The sequence below is a fragment of the Carassius carassius genome, chromosome 33 (assembly GCF_963082965.1).
Source record: "Carassius carassius chromosome 33, fCarCar2.1, whole genome shotgun sequence".
Lineage (NCBI taxonomy): Eukaryota > Metazoa > Chordata > Actinopteri > Cypriniformes > Cyprinidae > Carassius > Carassius carassius.
Window position 1 is genome coordinate 11,330,847 of NC_081787.1, and position 26,527 is coordinate 11,357,373.

General features: G+C 36.1%; 2 long non-coding RNA genes across 3 annotated transcripts; both read left to right on the forward strand.

The window, feature by feature from the left end:
- Window positions 1-14,028: 14,028 nt before the first annotated feature.
- Window positions 14,029-14,752, forward strand: LOC132114228 (uncharacterized). Its single transcript, XR_009425266.1, has 3 exons — window positions 14,029-14,165; window positions 14,381-14,532; window positions 14,729-14,752. It is a non-coding gene; the product is annotated as an uncharacterized LOC132114228 (long non-coding RNA).
- Window positions 14,753-14,873: 121 nt separating this feature from the next.
- On the forward strand, window positions 14,874-18,390 carry LOC132114229 (uncharacterized). 2 transcript variants are annotated; one of them, XR_009425268.1, is made up of 5 exons: window positions 14,874-15,201; window positions 15,344-15,516; window positions 15,605-15,732; window positions 16,049-16,219; window positions 18,202-18,390. It is a non-coding gene; the product is annotated as an uncharacterized LOC132114229 (long non-coding RNA). The 2 variants fall into 2 exon arrangements; XR_009425267.1 differs by lacking the exon at window positions 18,202-18,390 and having other exon boundaries at window positions 16,049-16,285.
- The last annotated feature ends 8,137 nt before the right edge of the window (window positions 18,391-26,527 follow it).

Genomic DNA, 26,527 nt, shown 5'->3' on the forward strand with positions numbered 1-26,527 from the left:
AAACTAGGACAATTTCTGAATGAGCAATGGCAAGCTTTTCAGCATATTTCTCAGTCGATCAGAGAATACACCTAAACACCTTGATTTGGTAGGCACATAGTCTCAATGTTTCTCAAATGATAATACTAGAGGGATATGAGATATGTAATTTTCTCAGTGACTTTTTTAAAGACAGCGGTGGAAAATCTATCACCATCGTTCAGTTGATCAGCGGGATTCTCTTCTCCTGCCTGTAATAATAGGGTCGGTTTTAATATTACCTGTCACATTAGCTTCTTCTGTTTTCTATATACAGATATAGTAATGCCATTTTCTTTCTTTCTCTCTCCTATTTTTATTTTTTTTTGGTGCAGAGATGACAGTCATGTGACCATCATACTTAGTTAATATGATTTGAGACTTCCAAATGGTCTCAGCCATTTAATCCTATTCTTGGCTAAGCTTGTAAAAACCTTACAATCCTGTGCTTTGTGAGAATCAGACATATGCCAGCAGATTATAATGTTCATATGTCTCTCAGTGGGCGGGGGGGTTGCATGATTAAATATTACATTCACTTTTTGATGTGTAAAACCCGAGTGTGTTACTGCAGCAGAGGAAATGTACCCCTTGGATGCCACAGACGAGGACAGATACAGCTTAAATGTTAATATACCAAGGACAGACTTGTTTACAAGTGAGCACTGACACGCTGCATTTAGATTAAATTTAGATTAAACCTAGATTAAATTGTATGTGTGTGTGTTTGATACACTCAGAGTGTTTGCTGTGGAGATAAATGATGCTGCTTATAACTAGGACCCTTCCTCCTCTGTGCCCTAGCCTTCTCTACTCCAAACAAACATATTACTTGATGTGACCCCAGCCAGTTCAAATAAACACACTGTAATCTCCACTAATGAAAGTGCTAATTCCAGCTCTAGAAAAGAGACTACAATGAACGCATTGTGAATCTCTTTATGCCTTCATGGAATACTTCCTGGTTTAAAGCTGGTTCATTAACACCTTTATTATAATTAACAGTGTACACAAGACGGTTGTTCAGACTAGTTGATTGGTTCTAATGATAGTCGATGCTTTAGGCCTGTAATTGCCCAAACTGGCTAAAATGTGACTGTTCAACACTGTAAAAAAATATCCCACTAAGTAAAGGCAGAATGGCAGTGTTTCAAGTATGATGGGATGGCATATCGGTGTGTTTCCCATTCGTTAACTGGACTGTTGCGGCCCGCCGAAAATTGTCTGTACACTTCTCATAATAAAGATCTCTAGCGCTGTGTTTTGCACCATTGATTCGGCAAATCATCTGTCACTCACAATCAGTAAGGCCCCCGCCGTACTCCTGCTTCAGCTCCTGTGCTTTAGACACACATACACAGGCGCTGATGCAAATTGGAATCCCGGACTTTACTGCATCAAGTCATTATTTGAGAACTCATAAGTTACATCTGAGCATTTTGAGGACACATAATTTAAAGCAAGTTACTTTAACTAATGTTACAATATCGACTGTAGTACATGATTTTATCATTAACAGTGTATAACAGCAAACAGATAAAATGAGCTAACGAAGTCGATCTTATGTCAATCTCAAAACCCGTTTTAGGGGTTGGTGATATACCTCTAACACTAGACACAATAAACCAGTATAAACATGACAACAAGTTTAATTTTTGTATTATTATTATTATTATTATTATTATTATTATTATTTATTATACGATTGCAGTCTGACAGTTTTCTGTGTACAGACAAGCAAGCGTGCAATTATTTTTTCTGTTGTTTTTTTGTGCTCAACTTAATGTTTGTGTCTTGATGTAATGATGTTGTTTGTGTCTTAAGTGAATGTAAACAGTTGGGAAAGAAATCTTTTTTTTTTTCATTTATATTTTGGCGTGTTTAGTGATTCTGAATGGATCTGTATTGTAGTTTATATGCAGTCCTTTGGCATCTCCTTGTGGTCTTGTTTGGTATAGCAGGTTGACTTGTGCTTATTTGTATATTACTGTAGAATATAGCTTTATATACTTTTAAGTACTTTTAAGTTGTATAGAATATCTGCAGTTACATTTTTGCAAAGTGTGATGGCAAAAAAAGGACACTGAATATGGAAAATACATCTTGAATTTGTTAAGTTATAAATAATTACATGGAATATAAAAGTAATAACACTAGAACAGAAAGGTTTTGTGAATAGAAAAGGTTGGGGGCCTTGCAGTATCGATTTGGAGAGGAGGGGGCCCTTGAAGTGAAAGAGGTTGAGAACCACTAATATTAACCTATAACCATATAATCCATTGCACTTAGATGTACAGTACACAATAAACTGCATAATCATCTTACCTAAAAGTAGAGTACAAACAGTGTTCTTTTATGCACTTTATGTTTTTATTCATTTTGGTAATTGTAGGTATCCTTATTTTCAGGTCAAATCAGAACTTTGTAATAGACTGCAAGGAGAGCACCTGGCAGCCTGCTTCAGAGTCTCCATCAGTGGACCAAGCCCAGAGGAATTCAAGGGCATTGGAACTATATAAGTCCAGGAAAAATAGATTTTCAGATTCAGGGTGCCAAGTTTTCCAGGAGGCCAATCAATAATAACACTGTATATAAAAAATACATACATAAAAAAAAAAAGTCGTCCACTAAAAAAATCAATTCAACAAAGATAACCAGTTTTTTGTTTGTTTGTCTTTACAACATATATTTAATTAAGGTATACAATATCAATCTACCAAATCCTTGTACCTTAAAATGTACTGATAACCACTATAATAATACAAGTGGTAAAACAGAAAACCATCTGTATGTGAAACATTACCAACACTTGTATATAGACTGTGCAGAAGGACAAAATAACATCAGGGTAACACACAACACTAAAATAATGCAAAGAACATTAACTAAATAACAGAAAATATAACACAAATCTCCATTATGTACAATGCAGATAACAAGAAGAAACTAAATTATGCAGCATACAGTATAATCATCTATGTTGTGCGACACAGTTACTTCTGGGAATGCCATTTTAATTTTTGCTTCTAAAAATCATAAGTTTGACATTATTTTACAGTAAAACTACATATAAAGCATATATTTTAGCAGGAAAAAAAATCTTACTGTAGCAGAATGTACAGTAAAGTATTTTTTCTTTATAAAATACTTTTTTCTTTACAGTATACTGATAATTAGGCAAATTTAGGACAAATATAAGTGTTTTCTTGAATTTAAAAGCTTGTCATTCTTCATTATGATGCTACAATAATGCTTATTATTATTTGGCAACTGGAAAAAATATCTACTATAATATATTAAATTATTCACTAATTATATGTTGCATATAAATTGCTTCTTGGTATGTGCACTATTTATTTATTTATTTATTTATTTTTTATTTTTTTACTTCCTTTGGAGAGCTTTAGGTTTAAATTTGGTGTGTCAGACCCCTAAACCCATCAAATAAACATTTTGAGAATTAAAAGTGCGGTTACATTTAGTTTTACATTTAGAAAACTTTTGATTTAAAAGCTTTAATATCCCATATCCAGTACCCAGGGTGTAAGCCGACACCCTGCCAGTAGCATGCGAATAAATACTCTATAAAAAAAAATTCCTTTCGATTTTGCATGGAACATATTCTCTAAATTTAATGTGAGTACTTTCACTCAGCAATCAGGCATTTTTAAAAGCGTTCTCTATCCCAAAGGAGGTCTACTTGTGTAATTAAAAACTATATTTTTAGGCGAATGCCAGACACACTGGTGTTGCTGCTCAGAGTTAGGGTGATCGGAGCAGCTGTTTGCTGGAGCCTGGGGATCTGATGTCGAGTTGAATGCATTCTCCTGTTAGAAGGTTCCCACCTCCCAAGGTGTCTATAAAAACATTATGCCTAGTGACACGTCTGTGCTATCACTCTTCCGCAGAACATGGTGGCAGTCCGTCACCATATTACACACAGCTGTGGGACCACAGTTGTGTTTGTGCACCTGGAATCTGCAGAGCGTGAGACGAGACACATTAAATTAAGAAATAAAACAGCTAAGTAACCCACGGCCGCTAAATGTTTCATGTCAGAGCGGACAAGATTCAGACAGATGATATTGTAGCTGTTTTCACCGGTTCAGACATGCAAAAAGCTAAATCCTCTTTGATAGAAAACTGGGCCATCTAAATGGTTGACTAGTTGAAATTTTCAGCATTTTATGTCATTATTAGTCTATTTTAAGCAGGTATTTCACTCTAGATTCAATATGTTGAAGGCAAAATTAATTATAGTTGTTACTGTTTTTTTCTTTATGTTTTTTGTGCTACATAATACATTTACATATACAATACAATACATAATTTTACACAGGTTATTCTAGTAAAATGCAGTTTTTTTCCTGCTCAATCTGACTATTCTGTCCTGTTTTGTTTTATTCTTTTATGTCTTATTCCACTTTAGAGGAAGCAGTTTCTCCATTGTGATGCTCTGTATTGGAAATGGCAGCCGTCTGAATAGAGTGGCTGTATAAAAAGGTGTAGGCTCATATCAGCTGAGCTCACTGTTGCTGTGTAGCAGGGGATTGGTTCTCAGCTGAGCGTGTTTGTGTTCTGGCAAATTTTCTGGAAAACAGAGCTTGATCAGACTGTGTAGCTTTCACCCAGGGGCGGACTGGCCATCTGTGTGATCTGGAGAATCACAGAACGGCCGGTACTCCAGGACGGCCGGCGGGCCGGCCCACCACCCGCCAAGCATGCAGTCATCACCGTTTTTTCCCCCCACTAATCTGTTTTACACTCCAGTACTGTAGGTGGCAGCAATGCACCTTTAAGTTGGATGCCAGCTGCACTGGCCGTGGCCGCCAAGTAAGAAGAAGAAGAATTGGAAGAGTAGGAAGAAACGAACAGCAAAGACGTTAACGTTAGATAGAAAAAGCATAGAAACAAACAAACGAACAAACAATATGCATAACGCGGCCGCGGGTAAAAAACTGAAGCCGCTAAATGTCCCAAACGAACTGAAATATATAGCAATATTTTCCAGCAGCAGCACCTCGCAGTTAAATATTAGCAGCAGTGAAGAAGTGAGCCAGACAGCTATGCAGCAACATGCCACCAGTGATGATGAGGGACAGAAAGATGAGCGGGTTCCAAAGGCAGATCCAGATCCAAGTATACGGAACATGAGAGGAGAAAGAGAGTTACTTGCTAGGGATGATGTTAGGAAGTGAAATTTAGGTTGCTACATTTTTAATGATTACAGTAGTTAAAACAGCTAAGCTTCAACATCTTAGCTGTAAAATGACACATGCAGTAGCTAATATTAAAAAATATGTTGTGCTTTTACTTTTAAAAATGTTGGTAACATTACAGTTAATGCTTACAAACTTTTTCATAAAGCTGGTTTCCGATTTTGAATACAGAAGTTACATTTGTAATGGTGTATTTTCATTTAGATGTGGTATTATTATCTGTGCAGTAAGATTAATTACTGCATAAATTAAGATTATTAAGTAATAAATTCATTTTAAGACAGCATGGAATAAAACCTTTTTTTTTTTATCCATTCCAACATTGTTTATTCAGGTTGAGCTTAGACCAAGAGCAGAGAAAGACACCCATTCCAGCTCAAAATCTAGTCAACATCAGTGCTATTGCTATAATTTGGATGGTATAGTATCATGAGCCACAATTAAAGTCTTGTGACACCCATGCCAGGCGTTATTGTTGTTGTTGTCGAGTTTACGCTCGGCGATTGCTTTGGGCCGGGCCTAGTCAAAGTCCAGGGCCGTTTTTTAGTCCCAGTCCGTCCCTGCTTTCACCTGTCATAACAGAATATCTCCTCCACCCCGTTTGAATCTGGCCTCTACTTCCATACCAACCGCCCATGTTTACAAATCAAACTTTGTCTTACAGGACCTCATAAATATTGCTCTAAAACATTAGTGTTTAGTTCATCTCATTCAGGGCAAAAAGCCCAATCCATCAAATCAGGGCAATTTAGAGGTGTTTCTGGTTTATGGTTGCAGTTATATCTAGGTTGCCTGGTTTTTAGTGTATGTGTTACACGTCTCATATGAGGAGTTGTAAGATTTTATAACATGCTATTAATTCTGACATTGGAGGAATATTGGGAAATAGTCAGGAGGCAAAGAAAATCGTTTGTCAGTGGGTTTATACGAGCTGATGTTGTTTCAGTATTTGTTTCTCATCTCTACAAGATGCAGTGATGCTTTTATAGCTTTGTGCTATATTTCCCTTCTCCAGATAATTCTTGAAGCAATCAACAAATTCCTTGCAAGTTTCTGTGTTATAGAGTATTTGCAAAATGCATTACAGTAAAGTAGATCAGAGAGGGCAATGCATAGTTTTTTTTTTATATTTTGCAAAGTTTTTTCTTTTTTTTATTTTCTTTTGCCAAAGCAAAAGATATTTGACAAAAATAAATAAGTAAATAAATAAATAAATAATTATGTGAATGCAAAGTGGAAAATGGCAAACGTATATGGATATTAAAGGTGTCACTGAATGCAAAAATCACTTTTATAAGGTGATTGAACAGAGTTGTGTAGCTGCACTGTGTAAAAACAACAAGCCTATAATGGTAAAAATACACCTACTCATTATTTTATAATCCCAATAATTAATTCAGTCTCTCTACACTAGCAGTTCCAGGTTTCTCACTATTATGACGACCTAGTCGGTGAAAGTCCATTTGTGACGCTCATTGCCCTGTTAGCATATACACAGCCCTGCGAAGCTGCGGTCTGCCATTACTGTTCTCTTGCTGTAGCTGCTGGAGATACAATGTCAGCGCCAAAGAGCCTTTAAAAGAATTGTGTGTTGGGATGCACCAACAAACATAGTAGTCTCCATAGGCCGCTGAGGACACAGTGGTTAACTTTCATTTTCGATGGAAATGTCGCGGAAAAAAAACATTTTTACAATGGATTTGCTACCTCACAAACGAGGGTCAGTTCAGCGCTGGAGTTGTGCAAAGATTTCTTCTGAAAAAGGGGTCAATACCAACGCTTTGTGCGCAAACATCCATACTACAGACAAAGTAAGAATCACGCATCATATTGTTTCCCAAAAGATCGTCTTGGCTCTCTGTAAGGCTAATGTTGCTAAAGCTACCGTTGTCTCTGCCTGTTTTTACCAATGCTGCCTTCATGTGCTACCAGAATCACGTGTTGAGGGGGATCCCTCAGTAAAAATCGCATTCCAATGGGGTTAAATACACGTTTTTGGTGGGATTCCCCTGGTAAAATTAGCATTTGAGGAGCTAAATATCACGTTATTGGGGTCACTCAAACCATCGGGAAAACCGCAGACTTGGCAAAACTGACTGCTCCACACTCGTCTGAAAAGGGAGGCGGGAGCAGCAGCTCATTTTCATTTAGAGGGGACAACACAAACAACAGCACATTTTGGCTCATACCTTAAAAGTGGCAATTTATATAGTGGCAAAGCTATAAAAAAGTATCTGTGGGGTATTTTAAGATAAAACTTAATATACACTCTAAAATTAAATGCATTCTATGGCACCTTTAATATATGTGTGTATTTTTATATTTGTGTATTTGTCTTTCTTACATTTTGCATACCTCTCATATGTGTATGTGAATAAAACAATAGAATAGAAGAGATTATTTTTTTTTTTTTTGTAAAAGCCAATACTACCTTTTGTTCAAAATTTTAATTTATTGTAATAATTTAATCTATTAAAATAATTGATTGTCCTAAAAAAATTTTTTTCCAGAAATGTATTTATAATATACAAAACTGTGTGTAATGTAAAAAAGAGAGAATAAATCAGTCAGTGACTAAATCCATGATCAATATTATAAATACATTTTAGCTCAATAATTTTGAGCACCTGGTACTGATGGTGAATTATACATTGAAAAATCCCTTTTTTTCCTATGCTGATTTAAATATGTTTCTCTGAATAACATAATGAGTAATGAGATGAATATGCTGGAAACTAGTTGTTTATCAATATACAGCAGTCATGGTGTTGATTTGAGTGTGGTGACAAGCCTGTGAAGACTGGCACTTTAATGAGCTGAGCTGCGGTCACCGATAACAACATCTTATCCACACTAATGAAGGTCACAGGGTTAATTTTACACCTGTTGGAAAAAAAAAGAAAAGAAAAAATCTGCTGCCAGAGGGTTATAGCTTAAGTGTAATTAAAACATATTTATAGATATGTTACACACACACACATAATATATATATATATATATATATATATATATATATATATATATATATATATATATATATATACACACACACACACAGTACAGACCAAAAGTTTGGAAACATTACTATTTTTAATGTTTTTGAAAGAAGTTTCCTCTGCTCATCAAGCCTGCATTTATTTGATCAAAAATACAGAAAAAAACTGTAATGTTGTGAAATATTATTACAACTTAAAATAATAGTTTTCTATTTGAATAAACTTAAAAAAATAATTTATTCCTGTGATGCAAAGCTAAATTTTCATTACTCCAGCCTTCAGTGTCACATGTAACATCCAGTCTATCACATGATAATTTAGAAATCATTCTAATATTCTGATTTATTATGAGTATTGGAAACAGTTCTGCTTAGGTTGAGTCATTTTTCTTTAATTGCAATGTGCAGGTCCTTTTCCAGGCTATTAAAGTGAATTAACTGAACATAAATATAGGAGCCTGATAAAAATCCTAATTTTAGATGAAACTTTCAGTTGGCACTTAGAGGCTTTTGCATCTGAACTCTTCATATATATATATATATATATATATATATATATATATATATATATATATATATATATATATATATATATATATATATATATATATATATATATATATATATATATATATATAGTTTTCTGGGTACAGAATGATTAAACAGAAAAATGGTGTCCAGAGATGTTTCGAGATGTTTTTTGTTTTTTGGTGGAAAGAAAGATTCATTTGGCTGCATCATTGCATGTGCATGCATGTTTAAGGAATGTAGTTTTCATTAGGATGGTGCTGATTAGTGTATTCATGACGGAGTGCCATGAGAGACACTTGGAAAAGAGAAACTGAACGTCACATTGCTGCATCGACTCTTTTGCAGTGATTTCTTTATTATGCAACAGCCTGCACAATTATTATGGCCTCATCTACCCTTTTCTGTCAAATGTTTTTTGAGCCGAATTGTATTCAGTTGCTATGTAATTACTGCATGTGGTTTTTATCAATACAGGTGAAGTTCATCTCTCAAGCACATTGATGAGCATTCGGCCCATTCTCTTCCTTTGCATCGCTGGACCTAAAATAAGTTAAACTTCCTGTGTCATGGGGTTGAGAGCTTTAAAAGTGCGAGATTGGTAAAGAAAGGTAATTTTGGGAAGTGGGTTTAGGAAACGCTAGCTTTGAGGTAGAGGTTAAATGGGATCGTTCTCACAGTGAATCATTTCGATGATCCGCAGCAGCTGAGTCTGCAACTTGTCATCACTGTTGTAAAAGGTATTATGTAGCGAGAGCAAACGTTCATCTGTGGTGCAACACCAAATGCTCCTTTCACAATCCTTGTGGGTGTCAGTGAGTGGAGATGTGGAGTTTGCTGATCAGATGCAGTTAGAGAAAATCATGTGCAAAAATATATTTCAGTGGGCTAAAAGAGAGACACATGGGGTGACAGCTCAGAATTAGAGTCAGTCGGATCCCATACGGCACTGCTGCAGGTTTTATATGTAATTTTATAGCAGGTCTACAGGGTATATATATATATAATTTATTTTTTTTTTTTATTGCCAATTTGGAAACTTATTAATACTTAAAACTTATTCTCATAAAAAAATTATATTGAACACCAAAGAACTACTGTAGTAAAATAAAGATAGAAGTATTTATAATATAGCAAAATGCTTATCTTATAAATGTAATGTTGTGACATATTGTTTAGAAGCTGTTTTACTGACATCTTACCACAGCTGAAACACTGATTGTAGGATTACATGAGACATGATACGTTTCTGTAAATTGTACAATATCTTTCAACATGCCTTTTGATGTCCATTCATGTTTATGCCATGCTTAATTCGTATATAATGGCAGTGGCTGCAGCGATCTTTCACAAAACGAAATGGTATTTATTGACGACTGTCAAAATTATATTTATTCTTTAAATGTCTTAATAAAATTGACAGAATTTGAAAGATATTTCATGTCAAAAGTTTACAACTATATTTATTTATTATATGGGATGCTCACTAGAAATATGGGATGGTTTTCTACTGAGAAAACGAAGATTTTCATGAAGATTTTACCTTTGCAATAAACAGCAAATTTTCCTCCCTTTGCTTTGAAACTCCAAGATGGCCTGTGTGTCTCTTCCCACTGCTGATGCTTCAATGGCAGGTGCTCTACTGCCATCAACAGCTGCAACACAGACTGTAAACTCATGCTGAAACACAGTGAAACTCAGATGTGGCCGGAGGCTGCTCGGCATGCATCTGAATATTTCCTGATTGAGTTCGAACAGGATTGAAGTAAAAAGAGGACAAGTCTCTGAGAAATGTCTGTAACCCGCACATTACTCTTTTCACACATGAGGCCCTGATATGAAGACGAGGGTCAGTTCTATCAGAATATATAATAATCAAAAAACTATCAAAGAAGCACTGTCATAAAAACAATGCAATATTGCTTTACTGAAATGACACATGATCTGAATGGTCTGAACCGCTGCAGATGGATATGGCGCACGATGCTCTGTAATAGTTATAGATGTGCAGTGAAGCCGTTATCAGTATTCACCAACTATATTTGGTATACTGACCCTATATTCATTCACTGACCCTGTCTGCTTGTTGCTGGATGTCATTAGGCCAGTAGGTGGTTAAAAGTGACTTGTAACATACTTTTTGTACCACAGTTGTGCACATTATTAAATCTCTTAGTCGATTTAAGACATTCACAGCCTAAATAAGTTTTAATATAAGTCTTAATGTGCATTAAAAAAATGTACATGTGCTAAAACACTCCAAAAAGAGCACTGAAGCATACTGCACATACTGCACATTTTTGCTTCCGGCTTCGCAACCGTTCGGATGTTCTAGCTTACTGCTCTGCACTTTGCTTCTTATTTCTGTACTTTTCTCAGATTTTTCTAAGATTTTTTATTCAGCAGATCAGCACAGTGCTCAAACAACAGATTATTGGCACAAACACTAAAACTAAAAACTCTTTGGGACTGGAATAATACTACAAAAAGAAGACTTTGCCTCTCACTGCCAGCAGCTTACATTCCGGAGACAGGAAAACAACTGCCTACATTCAAAGAAAAGAGAGAGAAAATGTCTCCTGTTGGATCTACTTGTTGCATGAACTGCTGCAAACTTCTACAAAGGATTGTGATTCTTGAATCAAAGTTACTTGCTGGACTTCCAAAACAGGGGGAACACTCAACAGACCGTAGTCATGGACCCCCTCAGCCGGTGAGTCCCATGGATCTTCTTAATCTCAACCGGTTATACCAACTGTGGAGGAACAAGCTGAAACTGATCGATACACTAATCAATGGCACAAACAGGGAGTGAGACCCAAAGGAACACGAGACATCAGATTGTCACGAGTTTCTCGTATTGCTGTGGTAGCTTCCTCTACCCCAGATACGACTATGACAAGGCTTGTGAATACTGGTTTTCTACCACCCCCTATACATCTTGAGAACAGATTTGAAGCTTTAAAGATGCGGGTGAGAAATCCCCAAATGTAATTAAACATGGATCAGATCAGCCAGCAGCTAACACCGCTACTAACAGGTGCTCAAGGACGAGCAGACAGCGGCATTCAGCTCAGAGCACAGCCGAGCCCAGGACTCTGATAGTGGGTGACTCTATTATCAGAAACATCCGTAGCAGGACTACAACAACATGCTGCCTTCCTCAAGCAACGGTCTCTGATGTGAACAAGGAACTTCAGAATATTCTGATGAAGCACAAGACCGCAAATCGAATAATCATCCATGCGGGGAAGAATGATATTCGGAAAGAGCAGTCAGAACTCCTTAAGAAGGACTTCAGTGAACTCTTTGAAACACTTCAAAGACTCAAAGTTCGGTAGCACTTTATTTTACAGTCCTGTTCCTCATGTACATACAATGTACTTATTATAGTAATTACAATAACTATGTAATAACTAGGTACTAACCCTGAACCTACCCCTAAACCTAACCCTACCCCATGTAGTTACCTTGTATTACCAGAACTTTCTTAGATATATACATTGTAAGTACACTATAAGTACATGTTAGTACACGTACTGTAAAATAAAGTGCAACCCAAAGTTCAGTCATTCATCAGTGGACCACTCCCAGCAAGGGGAACAAATATGTTTTCTCAGTTGCTTGGGCTGAACACATGGCTACAAAGATCTTGCAATATAAAGGAGTGAATTTCATCTACAACTTCAATCTTTTCTGGGGCCATAGATAACTGTTCACAGTAAATTTACCAGTGTTGATTTTCCAGTGTTACAATAAAGTGTTAAAATAAAGTGTTGGATCAACACTGAAAAGAATGGGTCTAACACCAGAAGTGTCAGGTTTCAAATAAGAGTTGGTGTTATTTTACATAGTTGCAAACGTCAACTCTCATTCAGAGTTAATCAAGCCACACCTCCATTAACGTGCAGACAGACCAGACGTCATTTTTTATCGAAACAGACCACATGCGGACGCCATTTTACTTCGCTGGAAGAGTGGTGGTAAGTCTTTAAATTTAATGTTATAATACCGATACAGACTGTAAATTTATTCTAATTTATAATTTGTATATAATCATTATAATTCAATCACAGATAATTATAATAATGATTGAGAAAGCCAACGAGCTCTGACATTTGCTTTTTGTAAATTCATCCTGTCATGCCCCTTTATTAACGAATTAAAGCTTTGAATATAACTTAACGTTAGTAGTTTCGTCTGTCATCTCGCGTGGCACGTGGAATTTCTGCAGTCTTCTAACGTTTACAGAAAATGTATATATCAAAATGGTTATTGGCCTAAAAGAGATTGTTCAGATTTTGTTTTTAAGATTCGGCTTGGATTTCTGCTGATCGTTGACCATGCTTCTGGGTCCTTCATGGTTTTGAACTGTGGTAACTTAATGATACGTTTTAATGTCAATGTTTGAGCAGCGTTATATGATTTGTGTTTTTATACAGTCTATGGTCAGACGTGATTAACGTTAGTTTAATTATTTTAGTTAATTAAAGTACTCAATTACATTTTAAGGAGCAAAAAATGTAATATGTGTTTTCGTATTAACAAAGTCGTTGAATATATTGCTGTCTCATTTCGGAGGCTGCGTCCTCCAGAGGTCGCATTTGAAGGCTGCATAAGTCATCGGGGAAGTCTAATTTGAGAAAAGTGGACAATGTCGACAATTAAAACCAATTTACAACAGATATTTTTTTGTAAAATGTATCGGCAATAACGAGGTTTGACCATTGGGGCACTGTACGTAGCGTAAAACTGTATTGCAAGTTTTTCCGGATACAATAGATGAAGAAACCGCGCGCTTATTTAGACTGCTGGAGGAGAAGAGTGTGAAAGTTTACACAGAGACGAAAATGGTATAATTTCTCAAAAGTTCCCTTTTTGCCTTGTAAATGAGTGGTTATAAGAGATAAAAAGTTAACCTATTTCGATTTAATTGTTATCTTTGCCGTTTCGATAAATTATGAAAGTTGATTTGATATTTTTATTTTTTCACAATCTTGTTTCAAATTGAGTCTGTGTTTGTAGCAAACCAGTAAGATGTGTTTCTTCCCCTATAAGCCAGGAGTTCAGGTGCTTAATCACAATGATTGTCAAAGCCCAATTTCGGAAGAAATTCATAAAAATCTCAGAGGCGTGCTTTGATTTATTTCTAGCAGAGGGTAAGTGATATTTAATATCATAATAATTAAATCTATATGTTTTTTATAGCTTTGTCAAATTATGAATACAACTTGACTAAAATTGGTAAATATTTTGTTTTGCAGTGAAAGAGAAGTTTTCAATTTCAGACGACCTTGCTGTTACAGTTACAGATGAAACTGGTACAGAGGTGGATAAAGATGTGTTTCCTGATCTAATGTCCACCAGTGGGTTGGTTGTAGTCATAAATGAGTTGACTGACATTGGTGAGTGAAAACAGGACCTGCTGAATGATCTGTATCCCAATTTATGAATGAATACTGGTAGTATTTTAATATGTTCAGTGTTCAAAATATTGTAGGTGTACAACAATATATTTCTAAAAAAGTAAACAAATGGCAAGGGTCATATTCAGAGATGCAAGGATATATACTATATATACTAACATGACATCTATTAACCCCAGTTTTAACATTAACAGGATCTTCCACACCTCAGTCTTCAGTCAGCTTGGATACAGATACACTGTCTCTAACTTCAAAAAGCAGTGAAGAGAGTGACTGGTTTAGTCCAAAACGATTCAGAAAGGATGATGATGATGATGTGGCATCACAACGAGCACAGGCCAGAGATGTGAGTCCCAGTAGCCTTACACAGACACTGGGTGTTTTACTCATCATGATATTCAGTTTCATTAAGGTTTTTTTTTAATCCCCATATATAATGGTAAAATATTTTAGATCAGGGTCATATTTAAGGGTAATTTAGATATTACTGCACTATCTTCTCTCATAATAGTATCTGTTAATAATCCTCTCTTTTTTTATAGCTGATAAAACAAATTCTACAGACATATAAGTCATGATCACTGATCGGACATTCAATATTTTGTGCTCAGATGGAAATGTCTAAAGATGTTTTCATTTTTAATTAAGGGTTAAATTAAGAATTTGTGTCATTTCAACAGGAACATTTCTATGATGGCCAAAAAACACTGGATTCTTGTCATGGCGCCTCAAGACAGTACAAAGGGGGACAAGACCTTCTGGAAATAAGGACGATCCAAAAACAGAAGAAAAGGGAGGTCCTTTGCTTGACAGAAAACTATGTTACCAAGAACATCAGCTAGATAATGACCAAAGTGTAGAGGCCATCTCTTTGATGAATCATACAAGTGAACGTGAGGTCATCATGCAGAAGATGAAGGCAACGTTTGAATACAGAAAGCGCCTTGTCCATGATCCAGAGGGATCCACCACCATTCTCTCTGTTTTTTCTCGATTCCTGGACACTAAAGGATTGGTATGGATTTTCTTTAATTTTTTACGAAAATTTAAATGTTAGTATCAGAGAACTGTCAAATGGTCTGCATTGTTGAAACTGATCACATTATTGTTATCACAATATATTGTAATTTCTTTGTGTTTTCTTCAAACTGCTTTAGATTCTTCAGGACTTCACACTCCTCTTTGGGTCAGAAACTGCTTCCAGACTTTTGGAAAGGTGGCCGAAAGGTTATCAGACTAGGAGAAACCTTGACTTCCACTCCACTGCTGAAAAGATTACTGTCATCTGCCAAACAGAGCAAAGAAAGCAGCGAGGCACAGGATTCCCCAGGTGAAACTTCCAATGACTTTGCAGTGAAATTATACTATACATACTCATTTTTGTGTAGACATTTAACAAAGTTATTTTTTTTTTTCAGAGTGGGACAGTGATATATCATCCTTCCTTCTACTTTTGCATCTCCTATCACCCCAGGCTTCAGGAAGAAAGAAAATCCAAAGGATCAGTATTTCACAGGCTATTGACCATCTGGTGGTGTTTCACAAAGTAGGTATCTGGTACAATGGTGCCAAAATACAAGGGCTATAAGTGTTACACTTGGAATTGTTTCATTAATTTCTTCATCTTATTTTTTACTATTAGATAAACTGTAAAATAATAAATATAAAATTAATCTAAATCTGATCTAAATCTAAACTAAAATTAACAGTTGTTTGTGCATGTACTGTTTTGATTTGGAGTGCTTCCCGGTCTTTATGATGTGCAATTAAGCTAAAAAAGTCTCAAATAAATGTTAACTGATAAAGCTGTACTTATTATTTTATCATTATTATTCATAGACTTAATTTTTTTCCCCATTTAGGCATGCAGGAGTATACAGGAACACCTTGAGCTGGAAGAGAATCGTCAGCCATACATTCTTGCCTCAGGGAGCAGCAAGGAAGCCATCAGTCACTACTTCAGTGTGGTGGATAAAAAGCTCATCCCCTGTCAAGAATCATCTTCACTGGCTGCCATTGATGAACTCTTCAAGGTTCATTTTGTTTTCAGTCTCAGTTATGATCCTCCACTCAAAAATTTGTACACTTTTCTCCAGACTACAGTGTACAAAATTGATGTTGGCACCACAAAATTGTATCTTACAAAATCAACAAGCTCCAGATCTCAATGAAGCAGTATCACTTGTTGTGTCTGACACAGAGCAAAGATTACATAATGATGCGAGTTTGCATGAATGTTCTTCTGTTTAAAGGGATAGTTCAAGGGAGAGGTGTGCATCAATAATAGCCAAATTACAGGGCAATGGTGTTGCAAACAGTGTAATCATGTCAGTTGTTGAAAGAATGGAGGATTTTGTTAATGATTTCCATACAAGTTTAAGGGAAAATGTTTTAAATGTTGTGCCTGTTGACAGCACAAGTAGAAGTTCAGTTGAAGAAGTTTTTAATGGTGTTAATAATCCATTCTCTGATTTTAATACTGATACAAAATGGAGAAAAATATTTCAGTGAGAAATGGGGGGTTGTTGAACCTATAGAAATATACTTAGGTGTCAGATACGATTCAAGAAGAAATAAAATCTCTGGGATGTATGAACAGACAACAGTTAATGACACTTTCATATATATCCCTCTTCTGAAGACTCTTGAGTTCATTTTTAGGCATGATAAAGTGTGTAATCTTATCCAAGAGGAACGGCAAAGTGACATGTATTGTGATTTTTGTGATGGACAGTATTACAAAAAACATCCTTTGTACTCCATCCACAGCAATGCACTTCAGATCCAAATTTACTATGATGATTTTGAAAAAGCGAACCCATTAGGATCTAAAGCAGGAGTTCATAAACTTGGCTGTTTATATTTTGTACTTCGTAACCTGCCAGCACACATTAACTCTTCTTTAATGAACTTACATCTAATTTCTTTGTTCCATTCTGAAGATGGAAAAAAGTATGGCATTGACAAAACACTTGGCCCATTGGTTGATGATGTAAAACTACTTGAGAAGAAGGGAATGATGGTGTCATTTTCTGAGGAGCCCATCTTTGGTACTATTTTGCTAATTACTGGTGATAACCTAGATCTAAATAGTATTCTTGGTTATGTTGAATTTTTTTCTGCAAAACATTACTGCAGACTCTGTCTCACTGACAAGGTGTTAGCACAGGAAATATTTAGTGAAGATGATCCACGGATTATATTGCGTTATAGAAATCTAAATGAGGAGCATTACAAGTATCTTGCTGACAACCCCAATGAAAACTCCTGTTATGGTGTTAAAAGAAATTCTATACTCAATACCTTGACTTACTTTAATGTATCTGAGAACTTTGTGCTGGATATTATGCATGATATCCTGGAGGGAGTTGCACAGTATGAAGTGAAACTGCTTTTTGAATATATGAGTTGCAATCTAATTTCTGGCGATTCCATTCCTCAAAGATTGTATGCCTTCAACTATGGCTTTTTAGAAAGAAATAACCGCCCAACCAAGGTCAACCTTCAACAAGCAGGAAACAACATTGGTCTCAATGCAAGTCAGACATGGTGCCTCATTAAGAACATCCCTCTCATATTTGGAGATGTAGTCCCAGTGGGAGATAAGCACTGGCATTTGATGTTGCTGCTCTTACATATTGTTAATATTATCTTTTCTCCTTGCACCTCTGAAGGAATGCTAATATTTTTGAAGCATCTGATAAAAGAGCATCATCGGTTGTTTAAGGATTTGTATCCTAGGAATCTAATTCCAAAACACCACCTTATGATTCACTACCCTGAATGCATCAGACAAATTGGCCCATTGATTCATGTATGGACCATGAGGTATGAGGCAAAACACAGGTTTTTTAAGAAAAATCTAAAAAATTTCAAAAACCTGACCAAATCACTTGCAAAAAACACCAGCTAGCCATTGCCTATCACTGGGAGTCCTGTACTATCAGGGGTATTAAGTCTGGCCCTGTTTCAAATGAGCTGTTGTCTGACCTTGAAAACTCTGATTTTATTTCAGAGCAGCTCCAGATTGATATCTCTAGCGAGGTAATGGTCACACCGTGGGTAAAGTGTCAAGGTACTGAGTATCGCAGTGGTCTTGTTGTTTTCTTAGAGTTTGTTGATGATGCACCTGTTTTTGGAAAGATTGTTACAATTTTTATTAAGGATGGAATTTATTTTTTCGTGTATGGAATCAGAGTTTATTTGAGTTTATTGAACACCTTCCTGCTTTCATTGTTGTTGAACAAGAGCACAGTCTTGTACTCGAAAAACCTGAGGAATTGATGTACTACAAGCCATTTGATTTACAAATGTCCTATGGCAATGACCATCTTTTTTACATTGTCGTGGACTGTTATTTGTAATAATTTCATGGCATTGATGGTTTATTGCTCTGTGCTGAAATAAAGTTTTGAAACCTTGACGGTGACGTTTTCTTCATAGTGAATTTCTAGTTTATTTTAGTTTTTTTTAGTAGGTAATGCAGAACCATAAATAACTCCCAAAAAAGTGTTCTATCAACACCAGGATGGTGTAAATTTTGACCCTTTTATACATTGAGTATATTGTGATTTTCATTTTTTCAAAGTGTCATGTCAACACCGGAATACTGTAGAATTTTAACTCTGTCAGTGTTTGCTACAAAGCTACACCCAGCTCTGTAACAGTGTTGTTTTTATCTGCATCGGTGTTAATATTTCACTCTTTTAGTGTTCACATTTTAACACTGTATTGGTGTTGCATGAGGCAACACTTTTGAAAGTGTTAATTTAACACTTTGTGGGTGGTTCTCATATATACACTTTCAAAGTGTTGAAAATAACTCCCATGGTGTTGTTTTCCGGATTTCAAATTTACTGTGTTTAAACCAGTTGCACTCACAAATAGATAGTGACTGACACAAACACAGAGCGCTTGCTGAATGACAGAAGGCTAAATGTCGGCTTCGCTGCACGTGCTTTTAAGCTTCCTGGTTTCTGACGTCACCTGCCTATGATGTCTCTCCCATCCATTGCACTGATTACACATGTGGTTTAGAGCCATGTCACGCTGAAGGGCATTCCTAAAGTGTTCTCCAATGCAGCACAAGTTCCTGAAGAGGAACTAGACAATTCTACTTTTTTTTCTGTAAAGATTTCTTCTGTATTATATGCAGCCAGCTGGAGACACAGAAACATTTTATTGTAATGTTTAGTTTGCTTGGAATGTTTAAAACCTTACAGACAATAAAAAAATACATAGTATCTTAGTTTAATAGTATCCAAAGTTACACATACGTTATTCCTTAGGTTTCGTTATTCATTTTGAAGCCAATATTTGTGGTTTTCAGGTAAAAAATATTCAGCTTCAGGCACATTGCTAGTAGAAGAACCATTTGCATGTCTGATGTTTGACAGTTTTTCATTGTGGTATAACCACCGGTGACTAGAAGATAATCTTTTTGAGAAGTGACGACTGTAGCCATTCGTACATTTGTACAGAGGTAAAGACATCAGCCACTTTAATATGCTTGAAGTGATTTGGTATCAGCAGGTTGGATGTACTGACTGGGGTGCCACACATGTTGCATCTATTTAAACACCGCATGAGCTCCATCTGGAGCTATGCCTCTGACTGAAAACACTCAGTTTACAAGCATTTTGTGTGTCACCTTTATAGAGGTCCCTTTGGATTGATTTCACGCTGATCCATTGTGAACGTGCATGGCATGTGTGTCAAGTGAGGAGATTAACATCAACCTCAGTCACTGTTCTAATGTCATTCTGTCTCTGATACGAGCGTTATCGCTCAGCTGCGATGGAGGGGAGAAATTTCACAAAGCAAATGTTAATGCACAGTGGCACTGGGACCCAGCTTTGTAATTATCTTACGTGATCTGTACAGTTGTCGCGCAAACACCCCCACAGAATCGCAAACAAACACACCGACCGATTGTCATGCTCGATTGCATCGTAGCCGAGAGTATGTAACTATTTTACTGACATGTCTATGAGCTACCTGTAAGGTAAGGGAAAAGGGGTAATGGAGGTTTGCTTGGGCACTGTCACTTCATGCTCCCTGACTCCAGGGAATGGCAGTGGGAAAGTAATGGCCACGGCTGCCAGATGTAGCAGTCACATTTAATCAAGTCTGGTGCTGTCACTCCTGCTGTATTGATCCCTGTGAACTCCCCAGGCAGCCGGCAATCTCGCTAGTTTTGCCAAACAACAACTTTTTACTTGCCTTTCAAACAACTCCTCGCGTGGCAGCACATCTCGGCCGCTTTAATCACATGCTATTCCAATGAAACCAGCAGCTGTGATAAACAACACCAGGGTGAGGGGAATCTCCATTATTATATCTATGGACTTCTGCCTCTTTGAAAATTGATTTTTTTTTTAAATCAGCAGTGTGCTTCACTCGCACAGCCAGTCATCAATGCTTCTGATTCAGTTTAATGATACTGTCCATAGAGACTTTTTTTTCATTGACCACTTGATCAGTAAATCCAGGATATTTAAAGAGACTGAATGCAGCCAAACTCTAATATCATGGATCATTCCAGAGCTCTAACTCTCTGGTCATTAGAGTGTATCACAAAGCCCGGCTATTACTGGGTCAGACGGCGATCCTGGGAAGAGAGATATTGGGAGCTGTTTTAGCTTTTGCTCAGTTTTTCAGCCTGTCGTGAATTACATTTCAGCTGATGATAATTGAAATTCGCAATCTCATAATTGGTATTTACACCTGTGAGAATAAAATATGAACAGTTCAAAATTCACTTTAAACATATAAAAAAAGTTTTTTGTTTTTTTTGGATCAATGGTGAGAGCTCCAAACCACGAGCCAGCAGAAAGGTCCAGCTTCATATCTTGCCCTGGCAAATCCTCTGACCGCTGATGTTGTGCCCCTGAGCAAAGTGCTTAAATCCCAGCTGCATTGTGGTTGCTGTGGTTTGGTTGGCTCTATGCTCTGACTAATCTCAATGTCTGCATATGTCTGATAAAGAATATACTAAATAAATTAAAGGTGATATGTGTCATTGTCCCATAACAGAATACTTAGTTTATTTTCAGAAATTTCTTAAATAAGCCATTCCTAGATTTATCTCTCAGAGAATTGAAAATATTGTGGCTCCTTTGCAAATGGTTTAAGTGATATAACATTGAATCAACACTGAGTGAGTTCGACTACCTGTTTGTCTGTCCAGTGCTAGACTGGAGGAGTATTTGGGGAAATATTTCTGAAAATAATTTGTTTAATTTAATTTAAATAATTGTATTATTATTATACACTACCGTTCAAGGGATTGGGTCAGTAAGATATTATAAAATGTTAATATATTTTTATAATAACTATAATGTGTTTATAAATGATTATAATTGTTATATTTAAATCAGCAAGGATGCATTAAATTGATCAAAAGGGACAGCAAAGATATATAAAATGTTACAAAACTTTGAATCCTGAAAAAAATCAAAATAAATCATAATGTATAAAAAGAACAGTTAAGCAGCACAACCGTTAACATGAATGAAAATAAGATAATAGCAATTGTTTCTTGAGCACCAAATCGGTAAATTAAAATATGATACTGAAGCCTGGAATAATGGCTGCTAAAAATTCAGCTTTTCCGTCACATGAGTACATTTTTAAATTTTTAAATATATTAAAACAGTAAATTGCTATAATGTTTCCCAATATTACTGTATTACTGTAGTTTTAAACAATCAATTGCAGCCTTACATTAGACTTCTTTAAAACACTTTTAAAAAATATATGAGTGTGTTTTTGCAATTATTTTAAGTTAAATTAAAATGAATTAATTGTTCATAAATGAATTGATTAATCTTTTTCAAGAGTTTGTTTGGAATTGTAAATCAACAGTGACTAAAGCAACTAAAAACTTGCATTAAAATATAAATACACACTTTCCACTGGTGAAATATGGACCAGACAAAGTAAATGTGAATTTTGCCATATACATTTGAGTGTCTTCCGATTTTCCTAGAGCAATCTTCCCTCTACAGAGCCTGACATTATGATTTCAGTATCTAAGCAGCCTCGAGTGCATGTCAGCTGTTGAAAGGATAGCATTGAGATACCTGCAATTTACTATTCACTTAAATGCTTGCATTGTTTTTGTTATGTATACAGATGTGACTTTCTGTCTGCAGAAAGATTTGACTTGTGTTTTGTGAAATTGCAATGCGAGCCTACCAGAGATCTGTGATGAGCTGCTGTGAACATAATGCTGGCTTTCATTTACTTTGCCTTTGCTTTGTGAGTGTTTCCTGTGCTCTCTGAGTCATTCCTGTTATGCAGTACCTTTAAAAAAGCATGTTATTATTTAAGCAAGTATATAGAAGGGTATACAAGGTTTCAGAAATTTGCTGCAGTTAAGCTCAGCATCTAAAGTGTATTAATTATTACTAGAAAATAATCAGGTTGAAAATTAAGAGCTAAAGTAAATCCATTGCTCAGTAAAGGTTTGAGCGTTAGCTTGCATGACAACAGCTACACATCAAATAGAAGACAATTTAGATATTTTGTAACCATTTTTGATATTATAAATTTATGTTGTTAACAGACAGGATGGAATGTTGTTGAATGTTTCTGTGCGGTGGGGGGACCAAAGTAGCGAACTTATTTAAAAAATCATCCCACGTTCTATTTATTTTGATAAAAGAAAATAACTACAGTAATATGATTTCTTCCTTTAGAATATATTCAGACACATATGATGGGGATGGGGACAAAATGTACTGCATAACAACAATGACCCAGCTGCCTCCTATTAAATGGATTGAAAGAGCAGGAGAGAAACTGCTTTTCTCCTCTTTCTTCTTCTGTTATGAAAATGGGGATGGTTATATTAAATCAGAGCCTCACCTATTCTCAGCAAAAAAAAAAACTGTCAGATTCATCTCTTTCAAATGACATTCCTATTAGAAGCTAATCAAAGTTGGTGGCTGAATGGGGCCAGGTCACATCAATGCAGTGATTTATCCACTGAGATGAGACATCAAGCCAAAGAGAATTTCTATGCTCCTTGTAAGCCTTCCCGTTTCCAAAGACTTGGCCATTTTGTTCTTATCACAGCAGACTGCAGCTTCTTGGGACCCTAATCGATAGAGTAAATGCCAAAACTGGGGTTTGGAGGGACTGAGCCCAGCTGTGACTGATGCCTTTATCTGTCCAGCAGATGCTGTCTCTATCTCAGCGGAGGACAGGGAGTTAACAGTATTACCTTCCTCATGGCCCAATCCACACGTCTGCTCGCCCAAAACAAATCATGCTTATTTTATTGGACTCACACAGGGGGCTTTGGGTTGTATTCCACAGTTCCCTGGAAACCTCAAATAGCACACACGCCGTAGGAAGAACATACAGGCTGTAAACAGCCACTTTTAAAATGCTCTGTGAAAACAATACTGCATCACTTGTACTCTTATAAGAGGTGCATACATGAGCGCCGCTCATTTATCTGCAGAAAGTGGAATTGTTAGCAGAGCCTGTGGAATCATTAGTAAAAGCATAACAATGGTGTTCAAAGTACATTTAAGTGTAAATGTATGGTAATGTACAATTTAATAGAAATCATTCTAATTGGCCCACCAAGATTGACACCTAATGTTTCTAAAACAAACAATAATCCTTATAAAGTTCAGAGATTACACATTGCTCTTCATTATTTGTGGTAATGGACATGCACTATTGCATGTGGGTCCTTAATCATGCCAAGCACATACTGTCTAGTTTATCTATTAAAAATTCATTTTCTAAAGAATTTAAGCATTGATGGTTTTGTTTCATTCATAAAAAAAGAAAATGCATTTATATACAATTGCTCAAAAGTGGCAGAATTCTTCAAATTTTGATATCGATCATTTTTAAAAGCAAGGAGATTGTTATGGCCAAACCTTTTCATCTTATTTCCCCCGAAAATCACAGGATGTCCTCTTTAAGAAACACCAAGACTAAAACTGTGACATGTATTAAGAAACACACACACTTGCACACAAATGTTCAGAGCAGAGGACCAAAAAAATGGAATGCTGAATCCCAGGAAGCGTTGTCTTTTGTTCAGTGTTTCACATAATGCATGTAAATAATTGATGGCAATACAAATACAGTCCTCTTATCAAGCCTTTACAAGCAGGACAATATTAAGTGATCATGCAAATTAATCATTTATTATTCATTTTTTTGTCAAAACAATTTCACCATAACATCAAAGTGAGGCAACTCAATAAACACCAAACTTATCAAACACAGATTTCATGTAGGCTTCAACTGTGATGCGTTTAAATGGGTAACACCCTGACCTACCCTGGCATCTGCTGCTAAATGAACAGACCCCCTGTCAGTGGCCGTCTGCCTGAATCCCCTGGGCCGCTCACCTCAGTGTGGCTGATAGCTACCTGTGACATGCACCGGGACCTGTGGACCATGCATTATGCATAGCCAGCCACCCAGTCAGTGGGGAAGTGAGGTGACTTCTCAGAGGGAGCAGATACGCTGGCTGACTGGAGGCCTTGTTACACAGCTTCGCTCTGAGATGTCCTCATTCAGCCTGAGCTCTGCAGCAGATGTCCGGGGCAAGTGCTAGCTGCTGAATGATGGCTCAGTCAGGTTCCTCGCTCTCTCTATCTCTCTTTCTTCAGCAGGGACTGCAGTGGCTGGTTGAGGTGCATTTACATTCCCAATGCATATAACAGTTAGATTTATGACTCCCATCTTTTATGTCTGTAAACATTCATTTGAAATTCTGCCCCATTTCTCTGTCCCCTTTCTTGTCGCCAGTCTTTCCCTTCACATTTCTTCCCTTCACAATCCAACAAATGTTGCATTTCTGGAAATAAAAATTCTACATATCTGGACAGAATTAACAGTGGAAACTATTATTTAGTTGGTTAGTTAGTTGATGGAGTGGACATATTCATATTTGTGAAACATTTGACTGGTTATTGAATAAATGAAGATGAGCGTTTTATTTACCTGCAATGGAATGAACTCGCTTTTTACTGCTGCAGGGAACTAAAAAAGAGGCTGTTTTCTTTGTGTTTGGTGTTTAATGTTCACATCCTTGTTGAGATATAATACATTTTAGCAATCTGCCTTGCTTATATAAGGGTAAATGAAAAATTGTTACCATGTGTATACTTTACAAAATTATAAACGCAACACTTTTGTTTTTGCTCATATTTTTCATGAGCTGAACTCAAAGATCTAAGACGTTTCACTGCATTGTGGGGTCCGAAAACCAGTCAGTATCTGGTGTGTTTCATATATTTTCAGTAATTTGATTTTAATGGTGCTAAAATGTCATGTGGTTTAACCATCAAGTAAAAAGTAATAACATATTTTATTTATGTCTTGAATAAACATATTAAATAAATTTAAATAAAAATGACATATTTTTGGCCAAATTTATAAGGATTTGTCTAATTGAGCATGCAGTAAACACAAATTATATTTGCTGTCACACATATAAAATACAATCATGGAAGTCAAATAAGGTGTGGAGAATTAGTTTCCCTTAAGTGCTGTTGCACTGGAAAATTTCCAACTGTGCCATTTCTGTCTTGACTGAGGAACTCAGATATATTTTAAAAAAAAAAGCTATTTTTTAATGCATAGAAGAGCTTTTACTTGAGCAAATGAGTGTTTTATACACCTAAGCTGGTTCATTTTACCTGCACATGAGTATCACAATTATTGAAAATGGCTTGAAATTTTGAAAACTTCAATTTCATTGTGTTTTGGAAATGAGCTTTTAAAATTATCATTCAAAAATTTCTGAAAGTCTTTGCCTGCGATGATATTCTGTGTCCATTACCTTGAACATTTATGAACTCTAGAGAGTGATAACTAGATCACTAACAAATTTTAAAAACAAATACCCAGTATGTTCTGGTGAGACCTCTTTGGTGCAAAGATGTATTTTGTATATTTATTATATTCAGTGCATTGTTTTCACTCTCTCTGCTGCTGCTGCTGTTGACCTTATACTTTCTGTGAAGTCAGATCACATCTTTAAATTAATTATACAATTATCTAGATTCACTGAGAACTATGGCTGCATCACACTAGACTGTCAGGTGTCCATGGAGTTCAAAGCAGTGACAATAAGGCCAAACATACATTGCATTTGTAAACTGGCTCACACAAACTCTAATTAATTATCTGCTGCAGACCAGAAAAACACATGGATGGAAGATTAACAAGTGATAGTATTATATTCATCCAAAATTTTAATAAACTATACAGAATAAGATGTACTGAATAAATGCCATAAAGTAAAAGAAAGATTCTATGAAAGATTCCAGTCTATTCATCTCTTTTAGTAAAAGCACTTA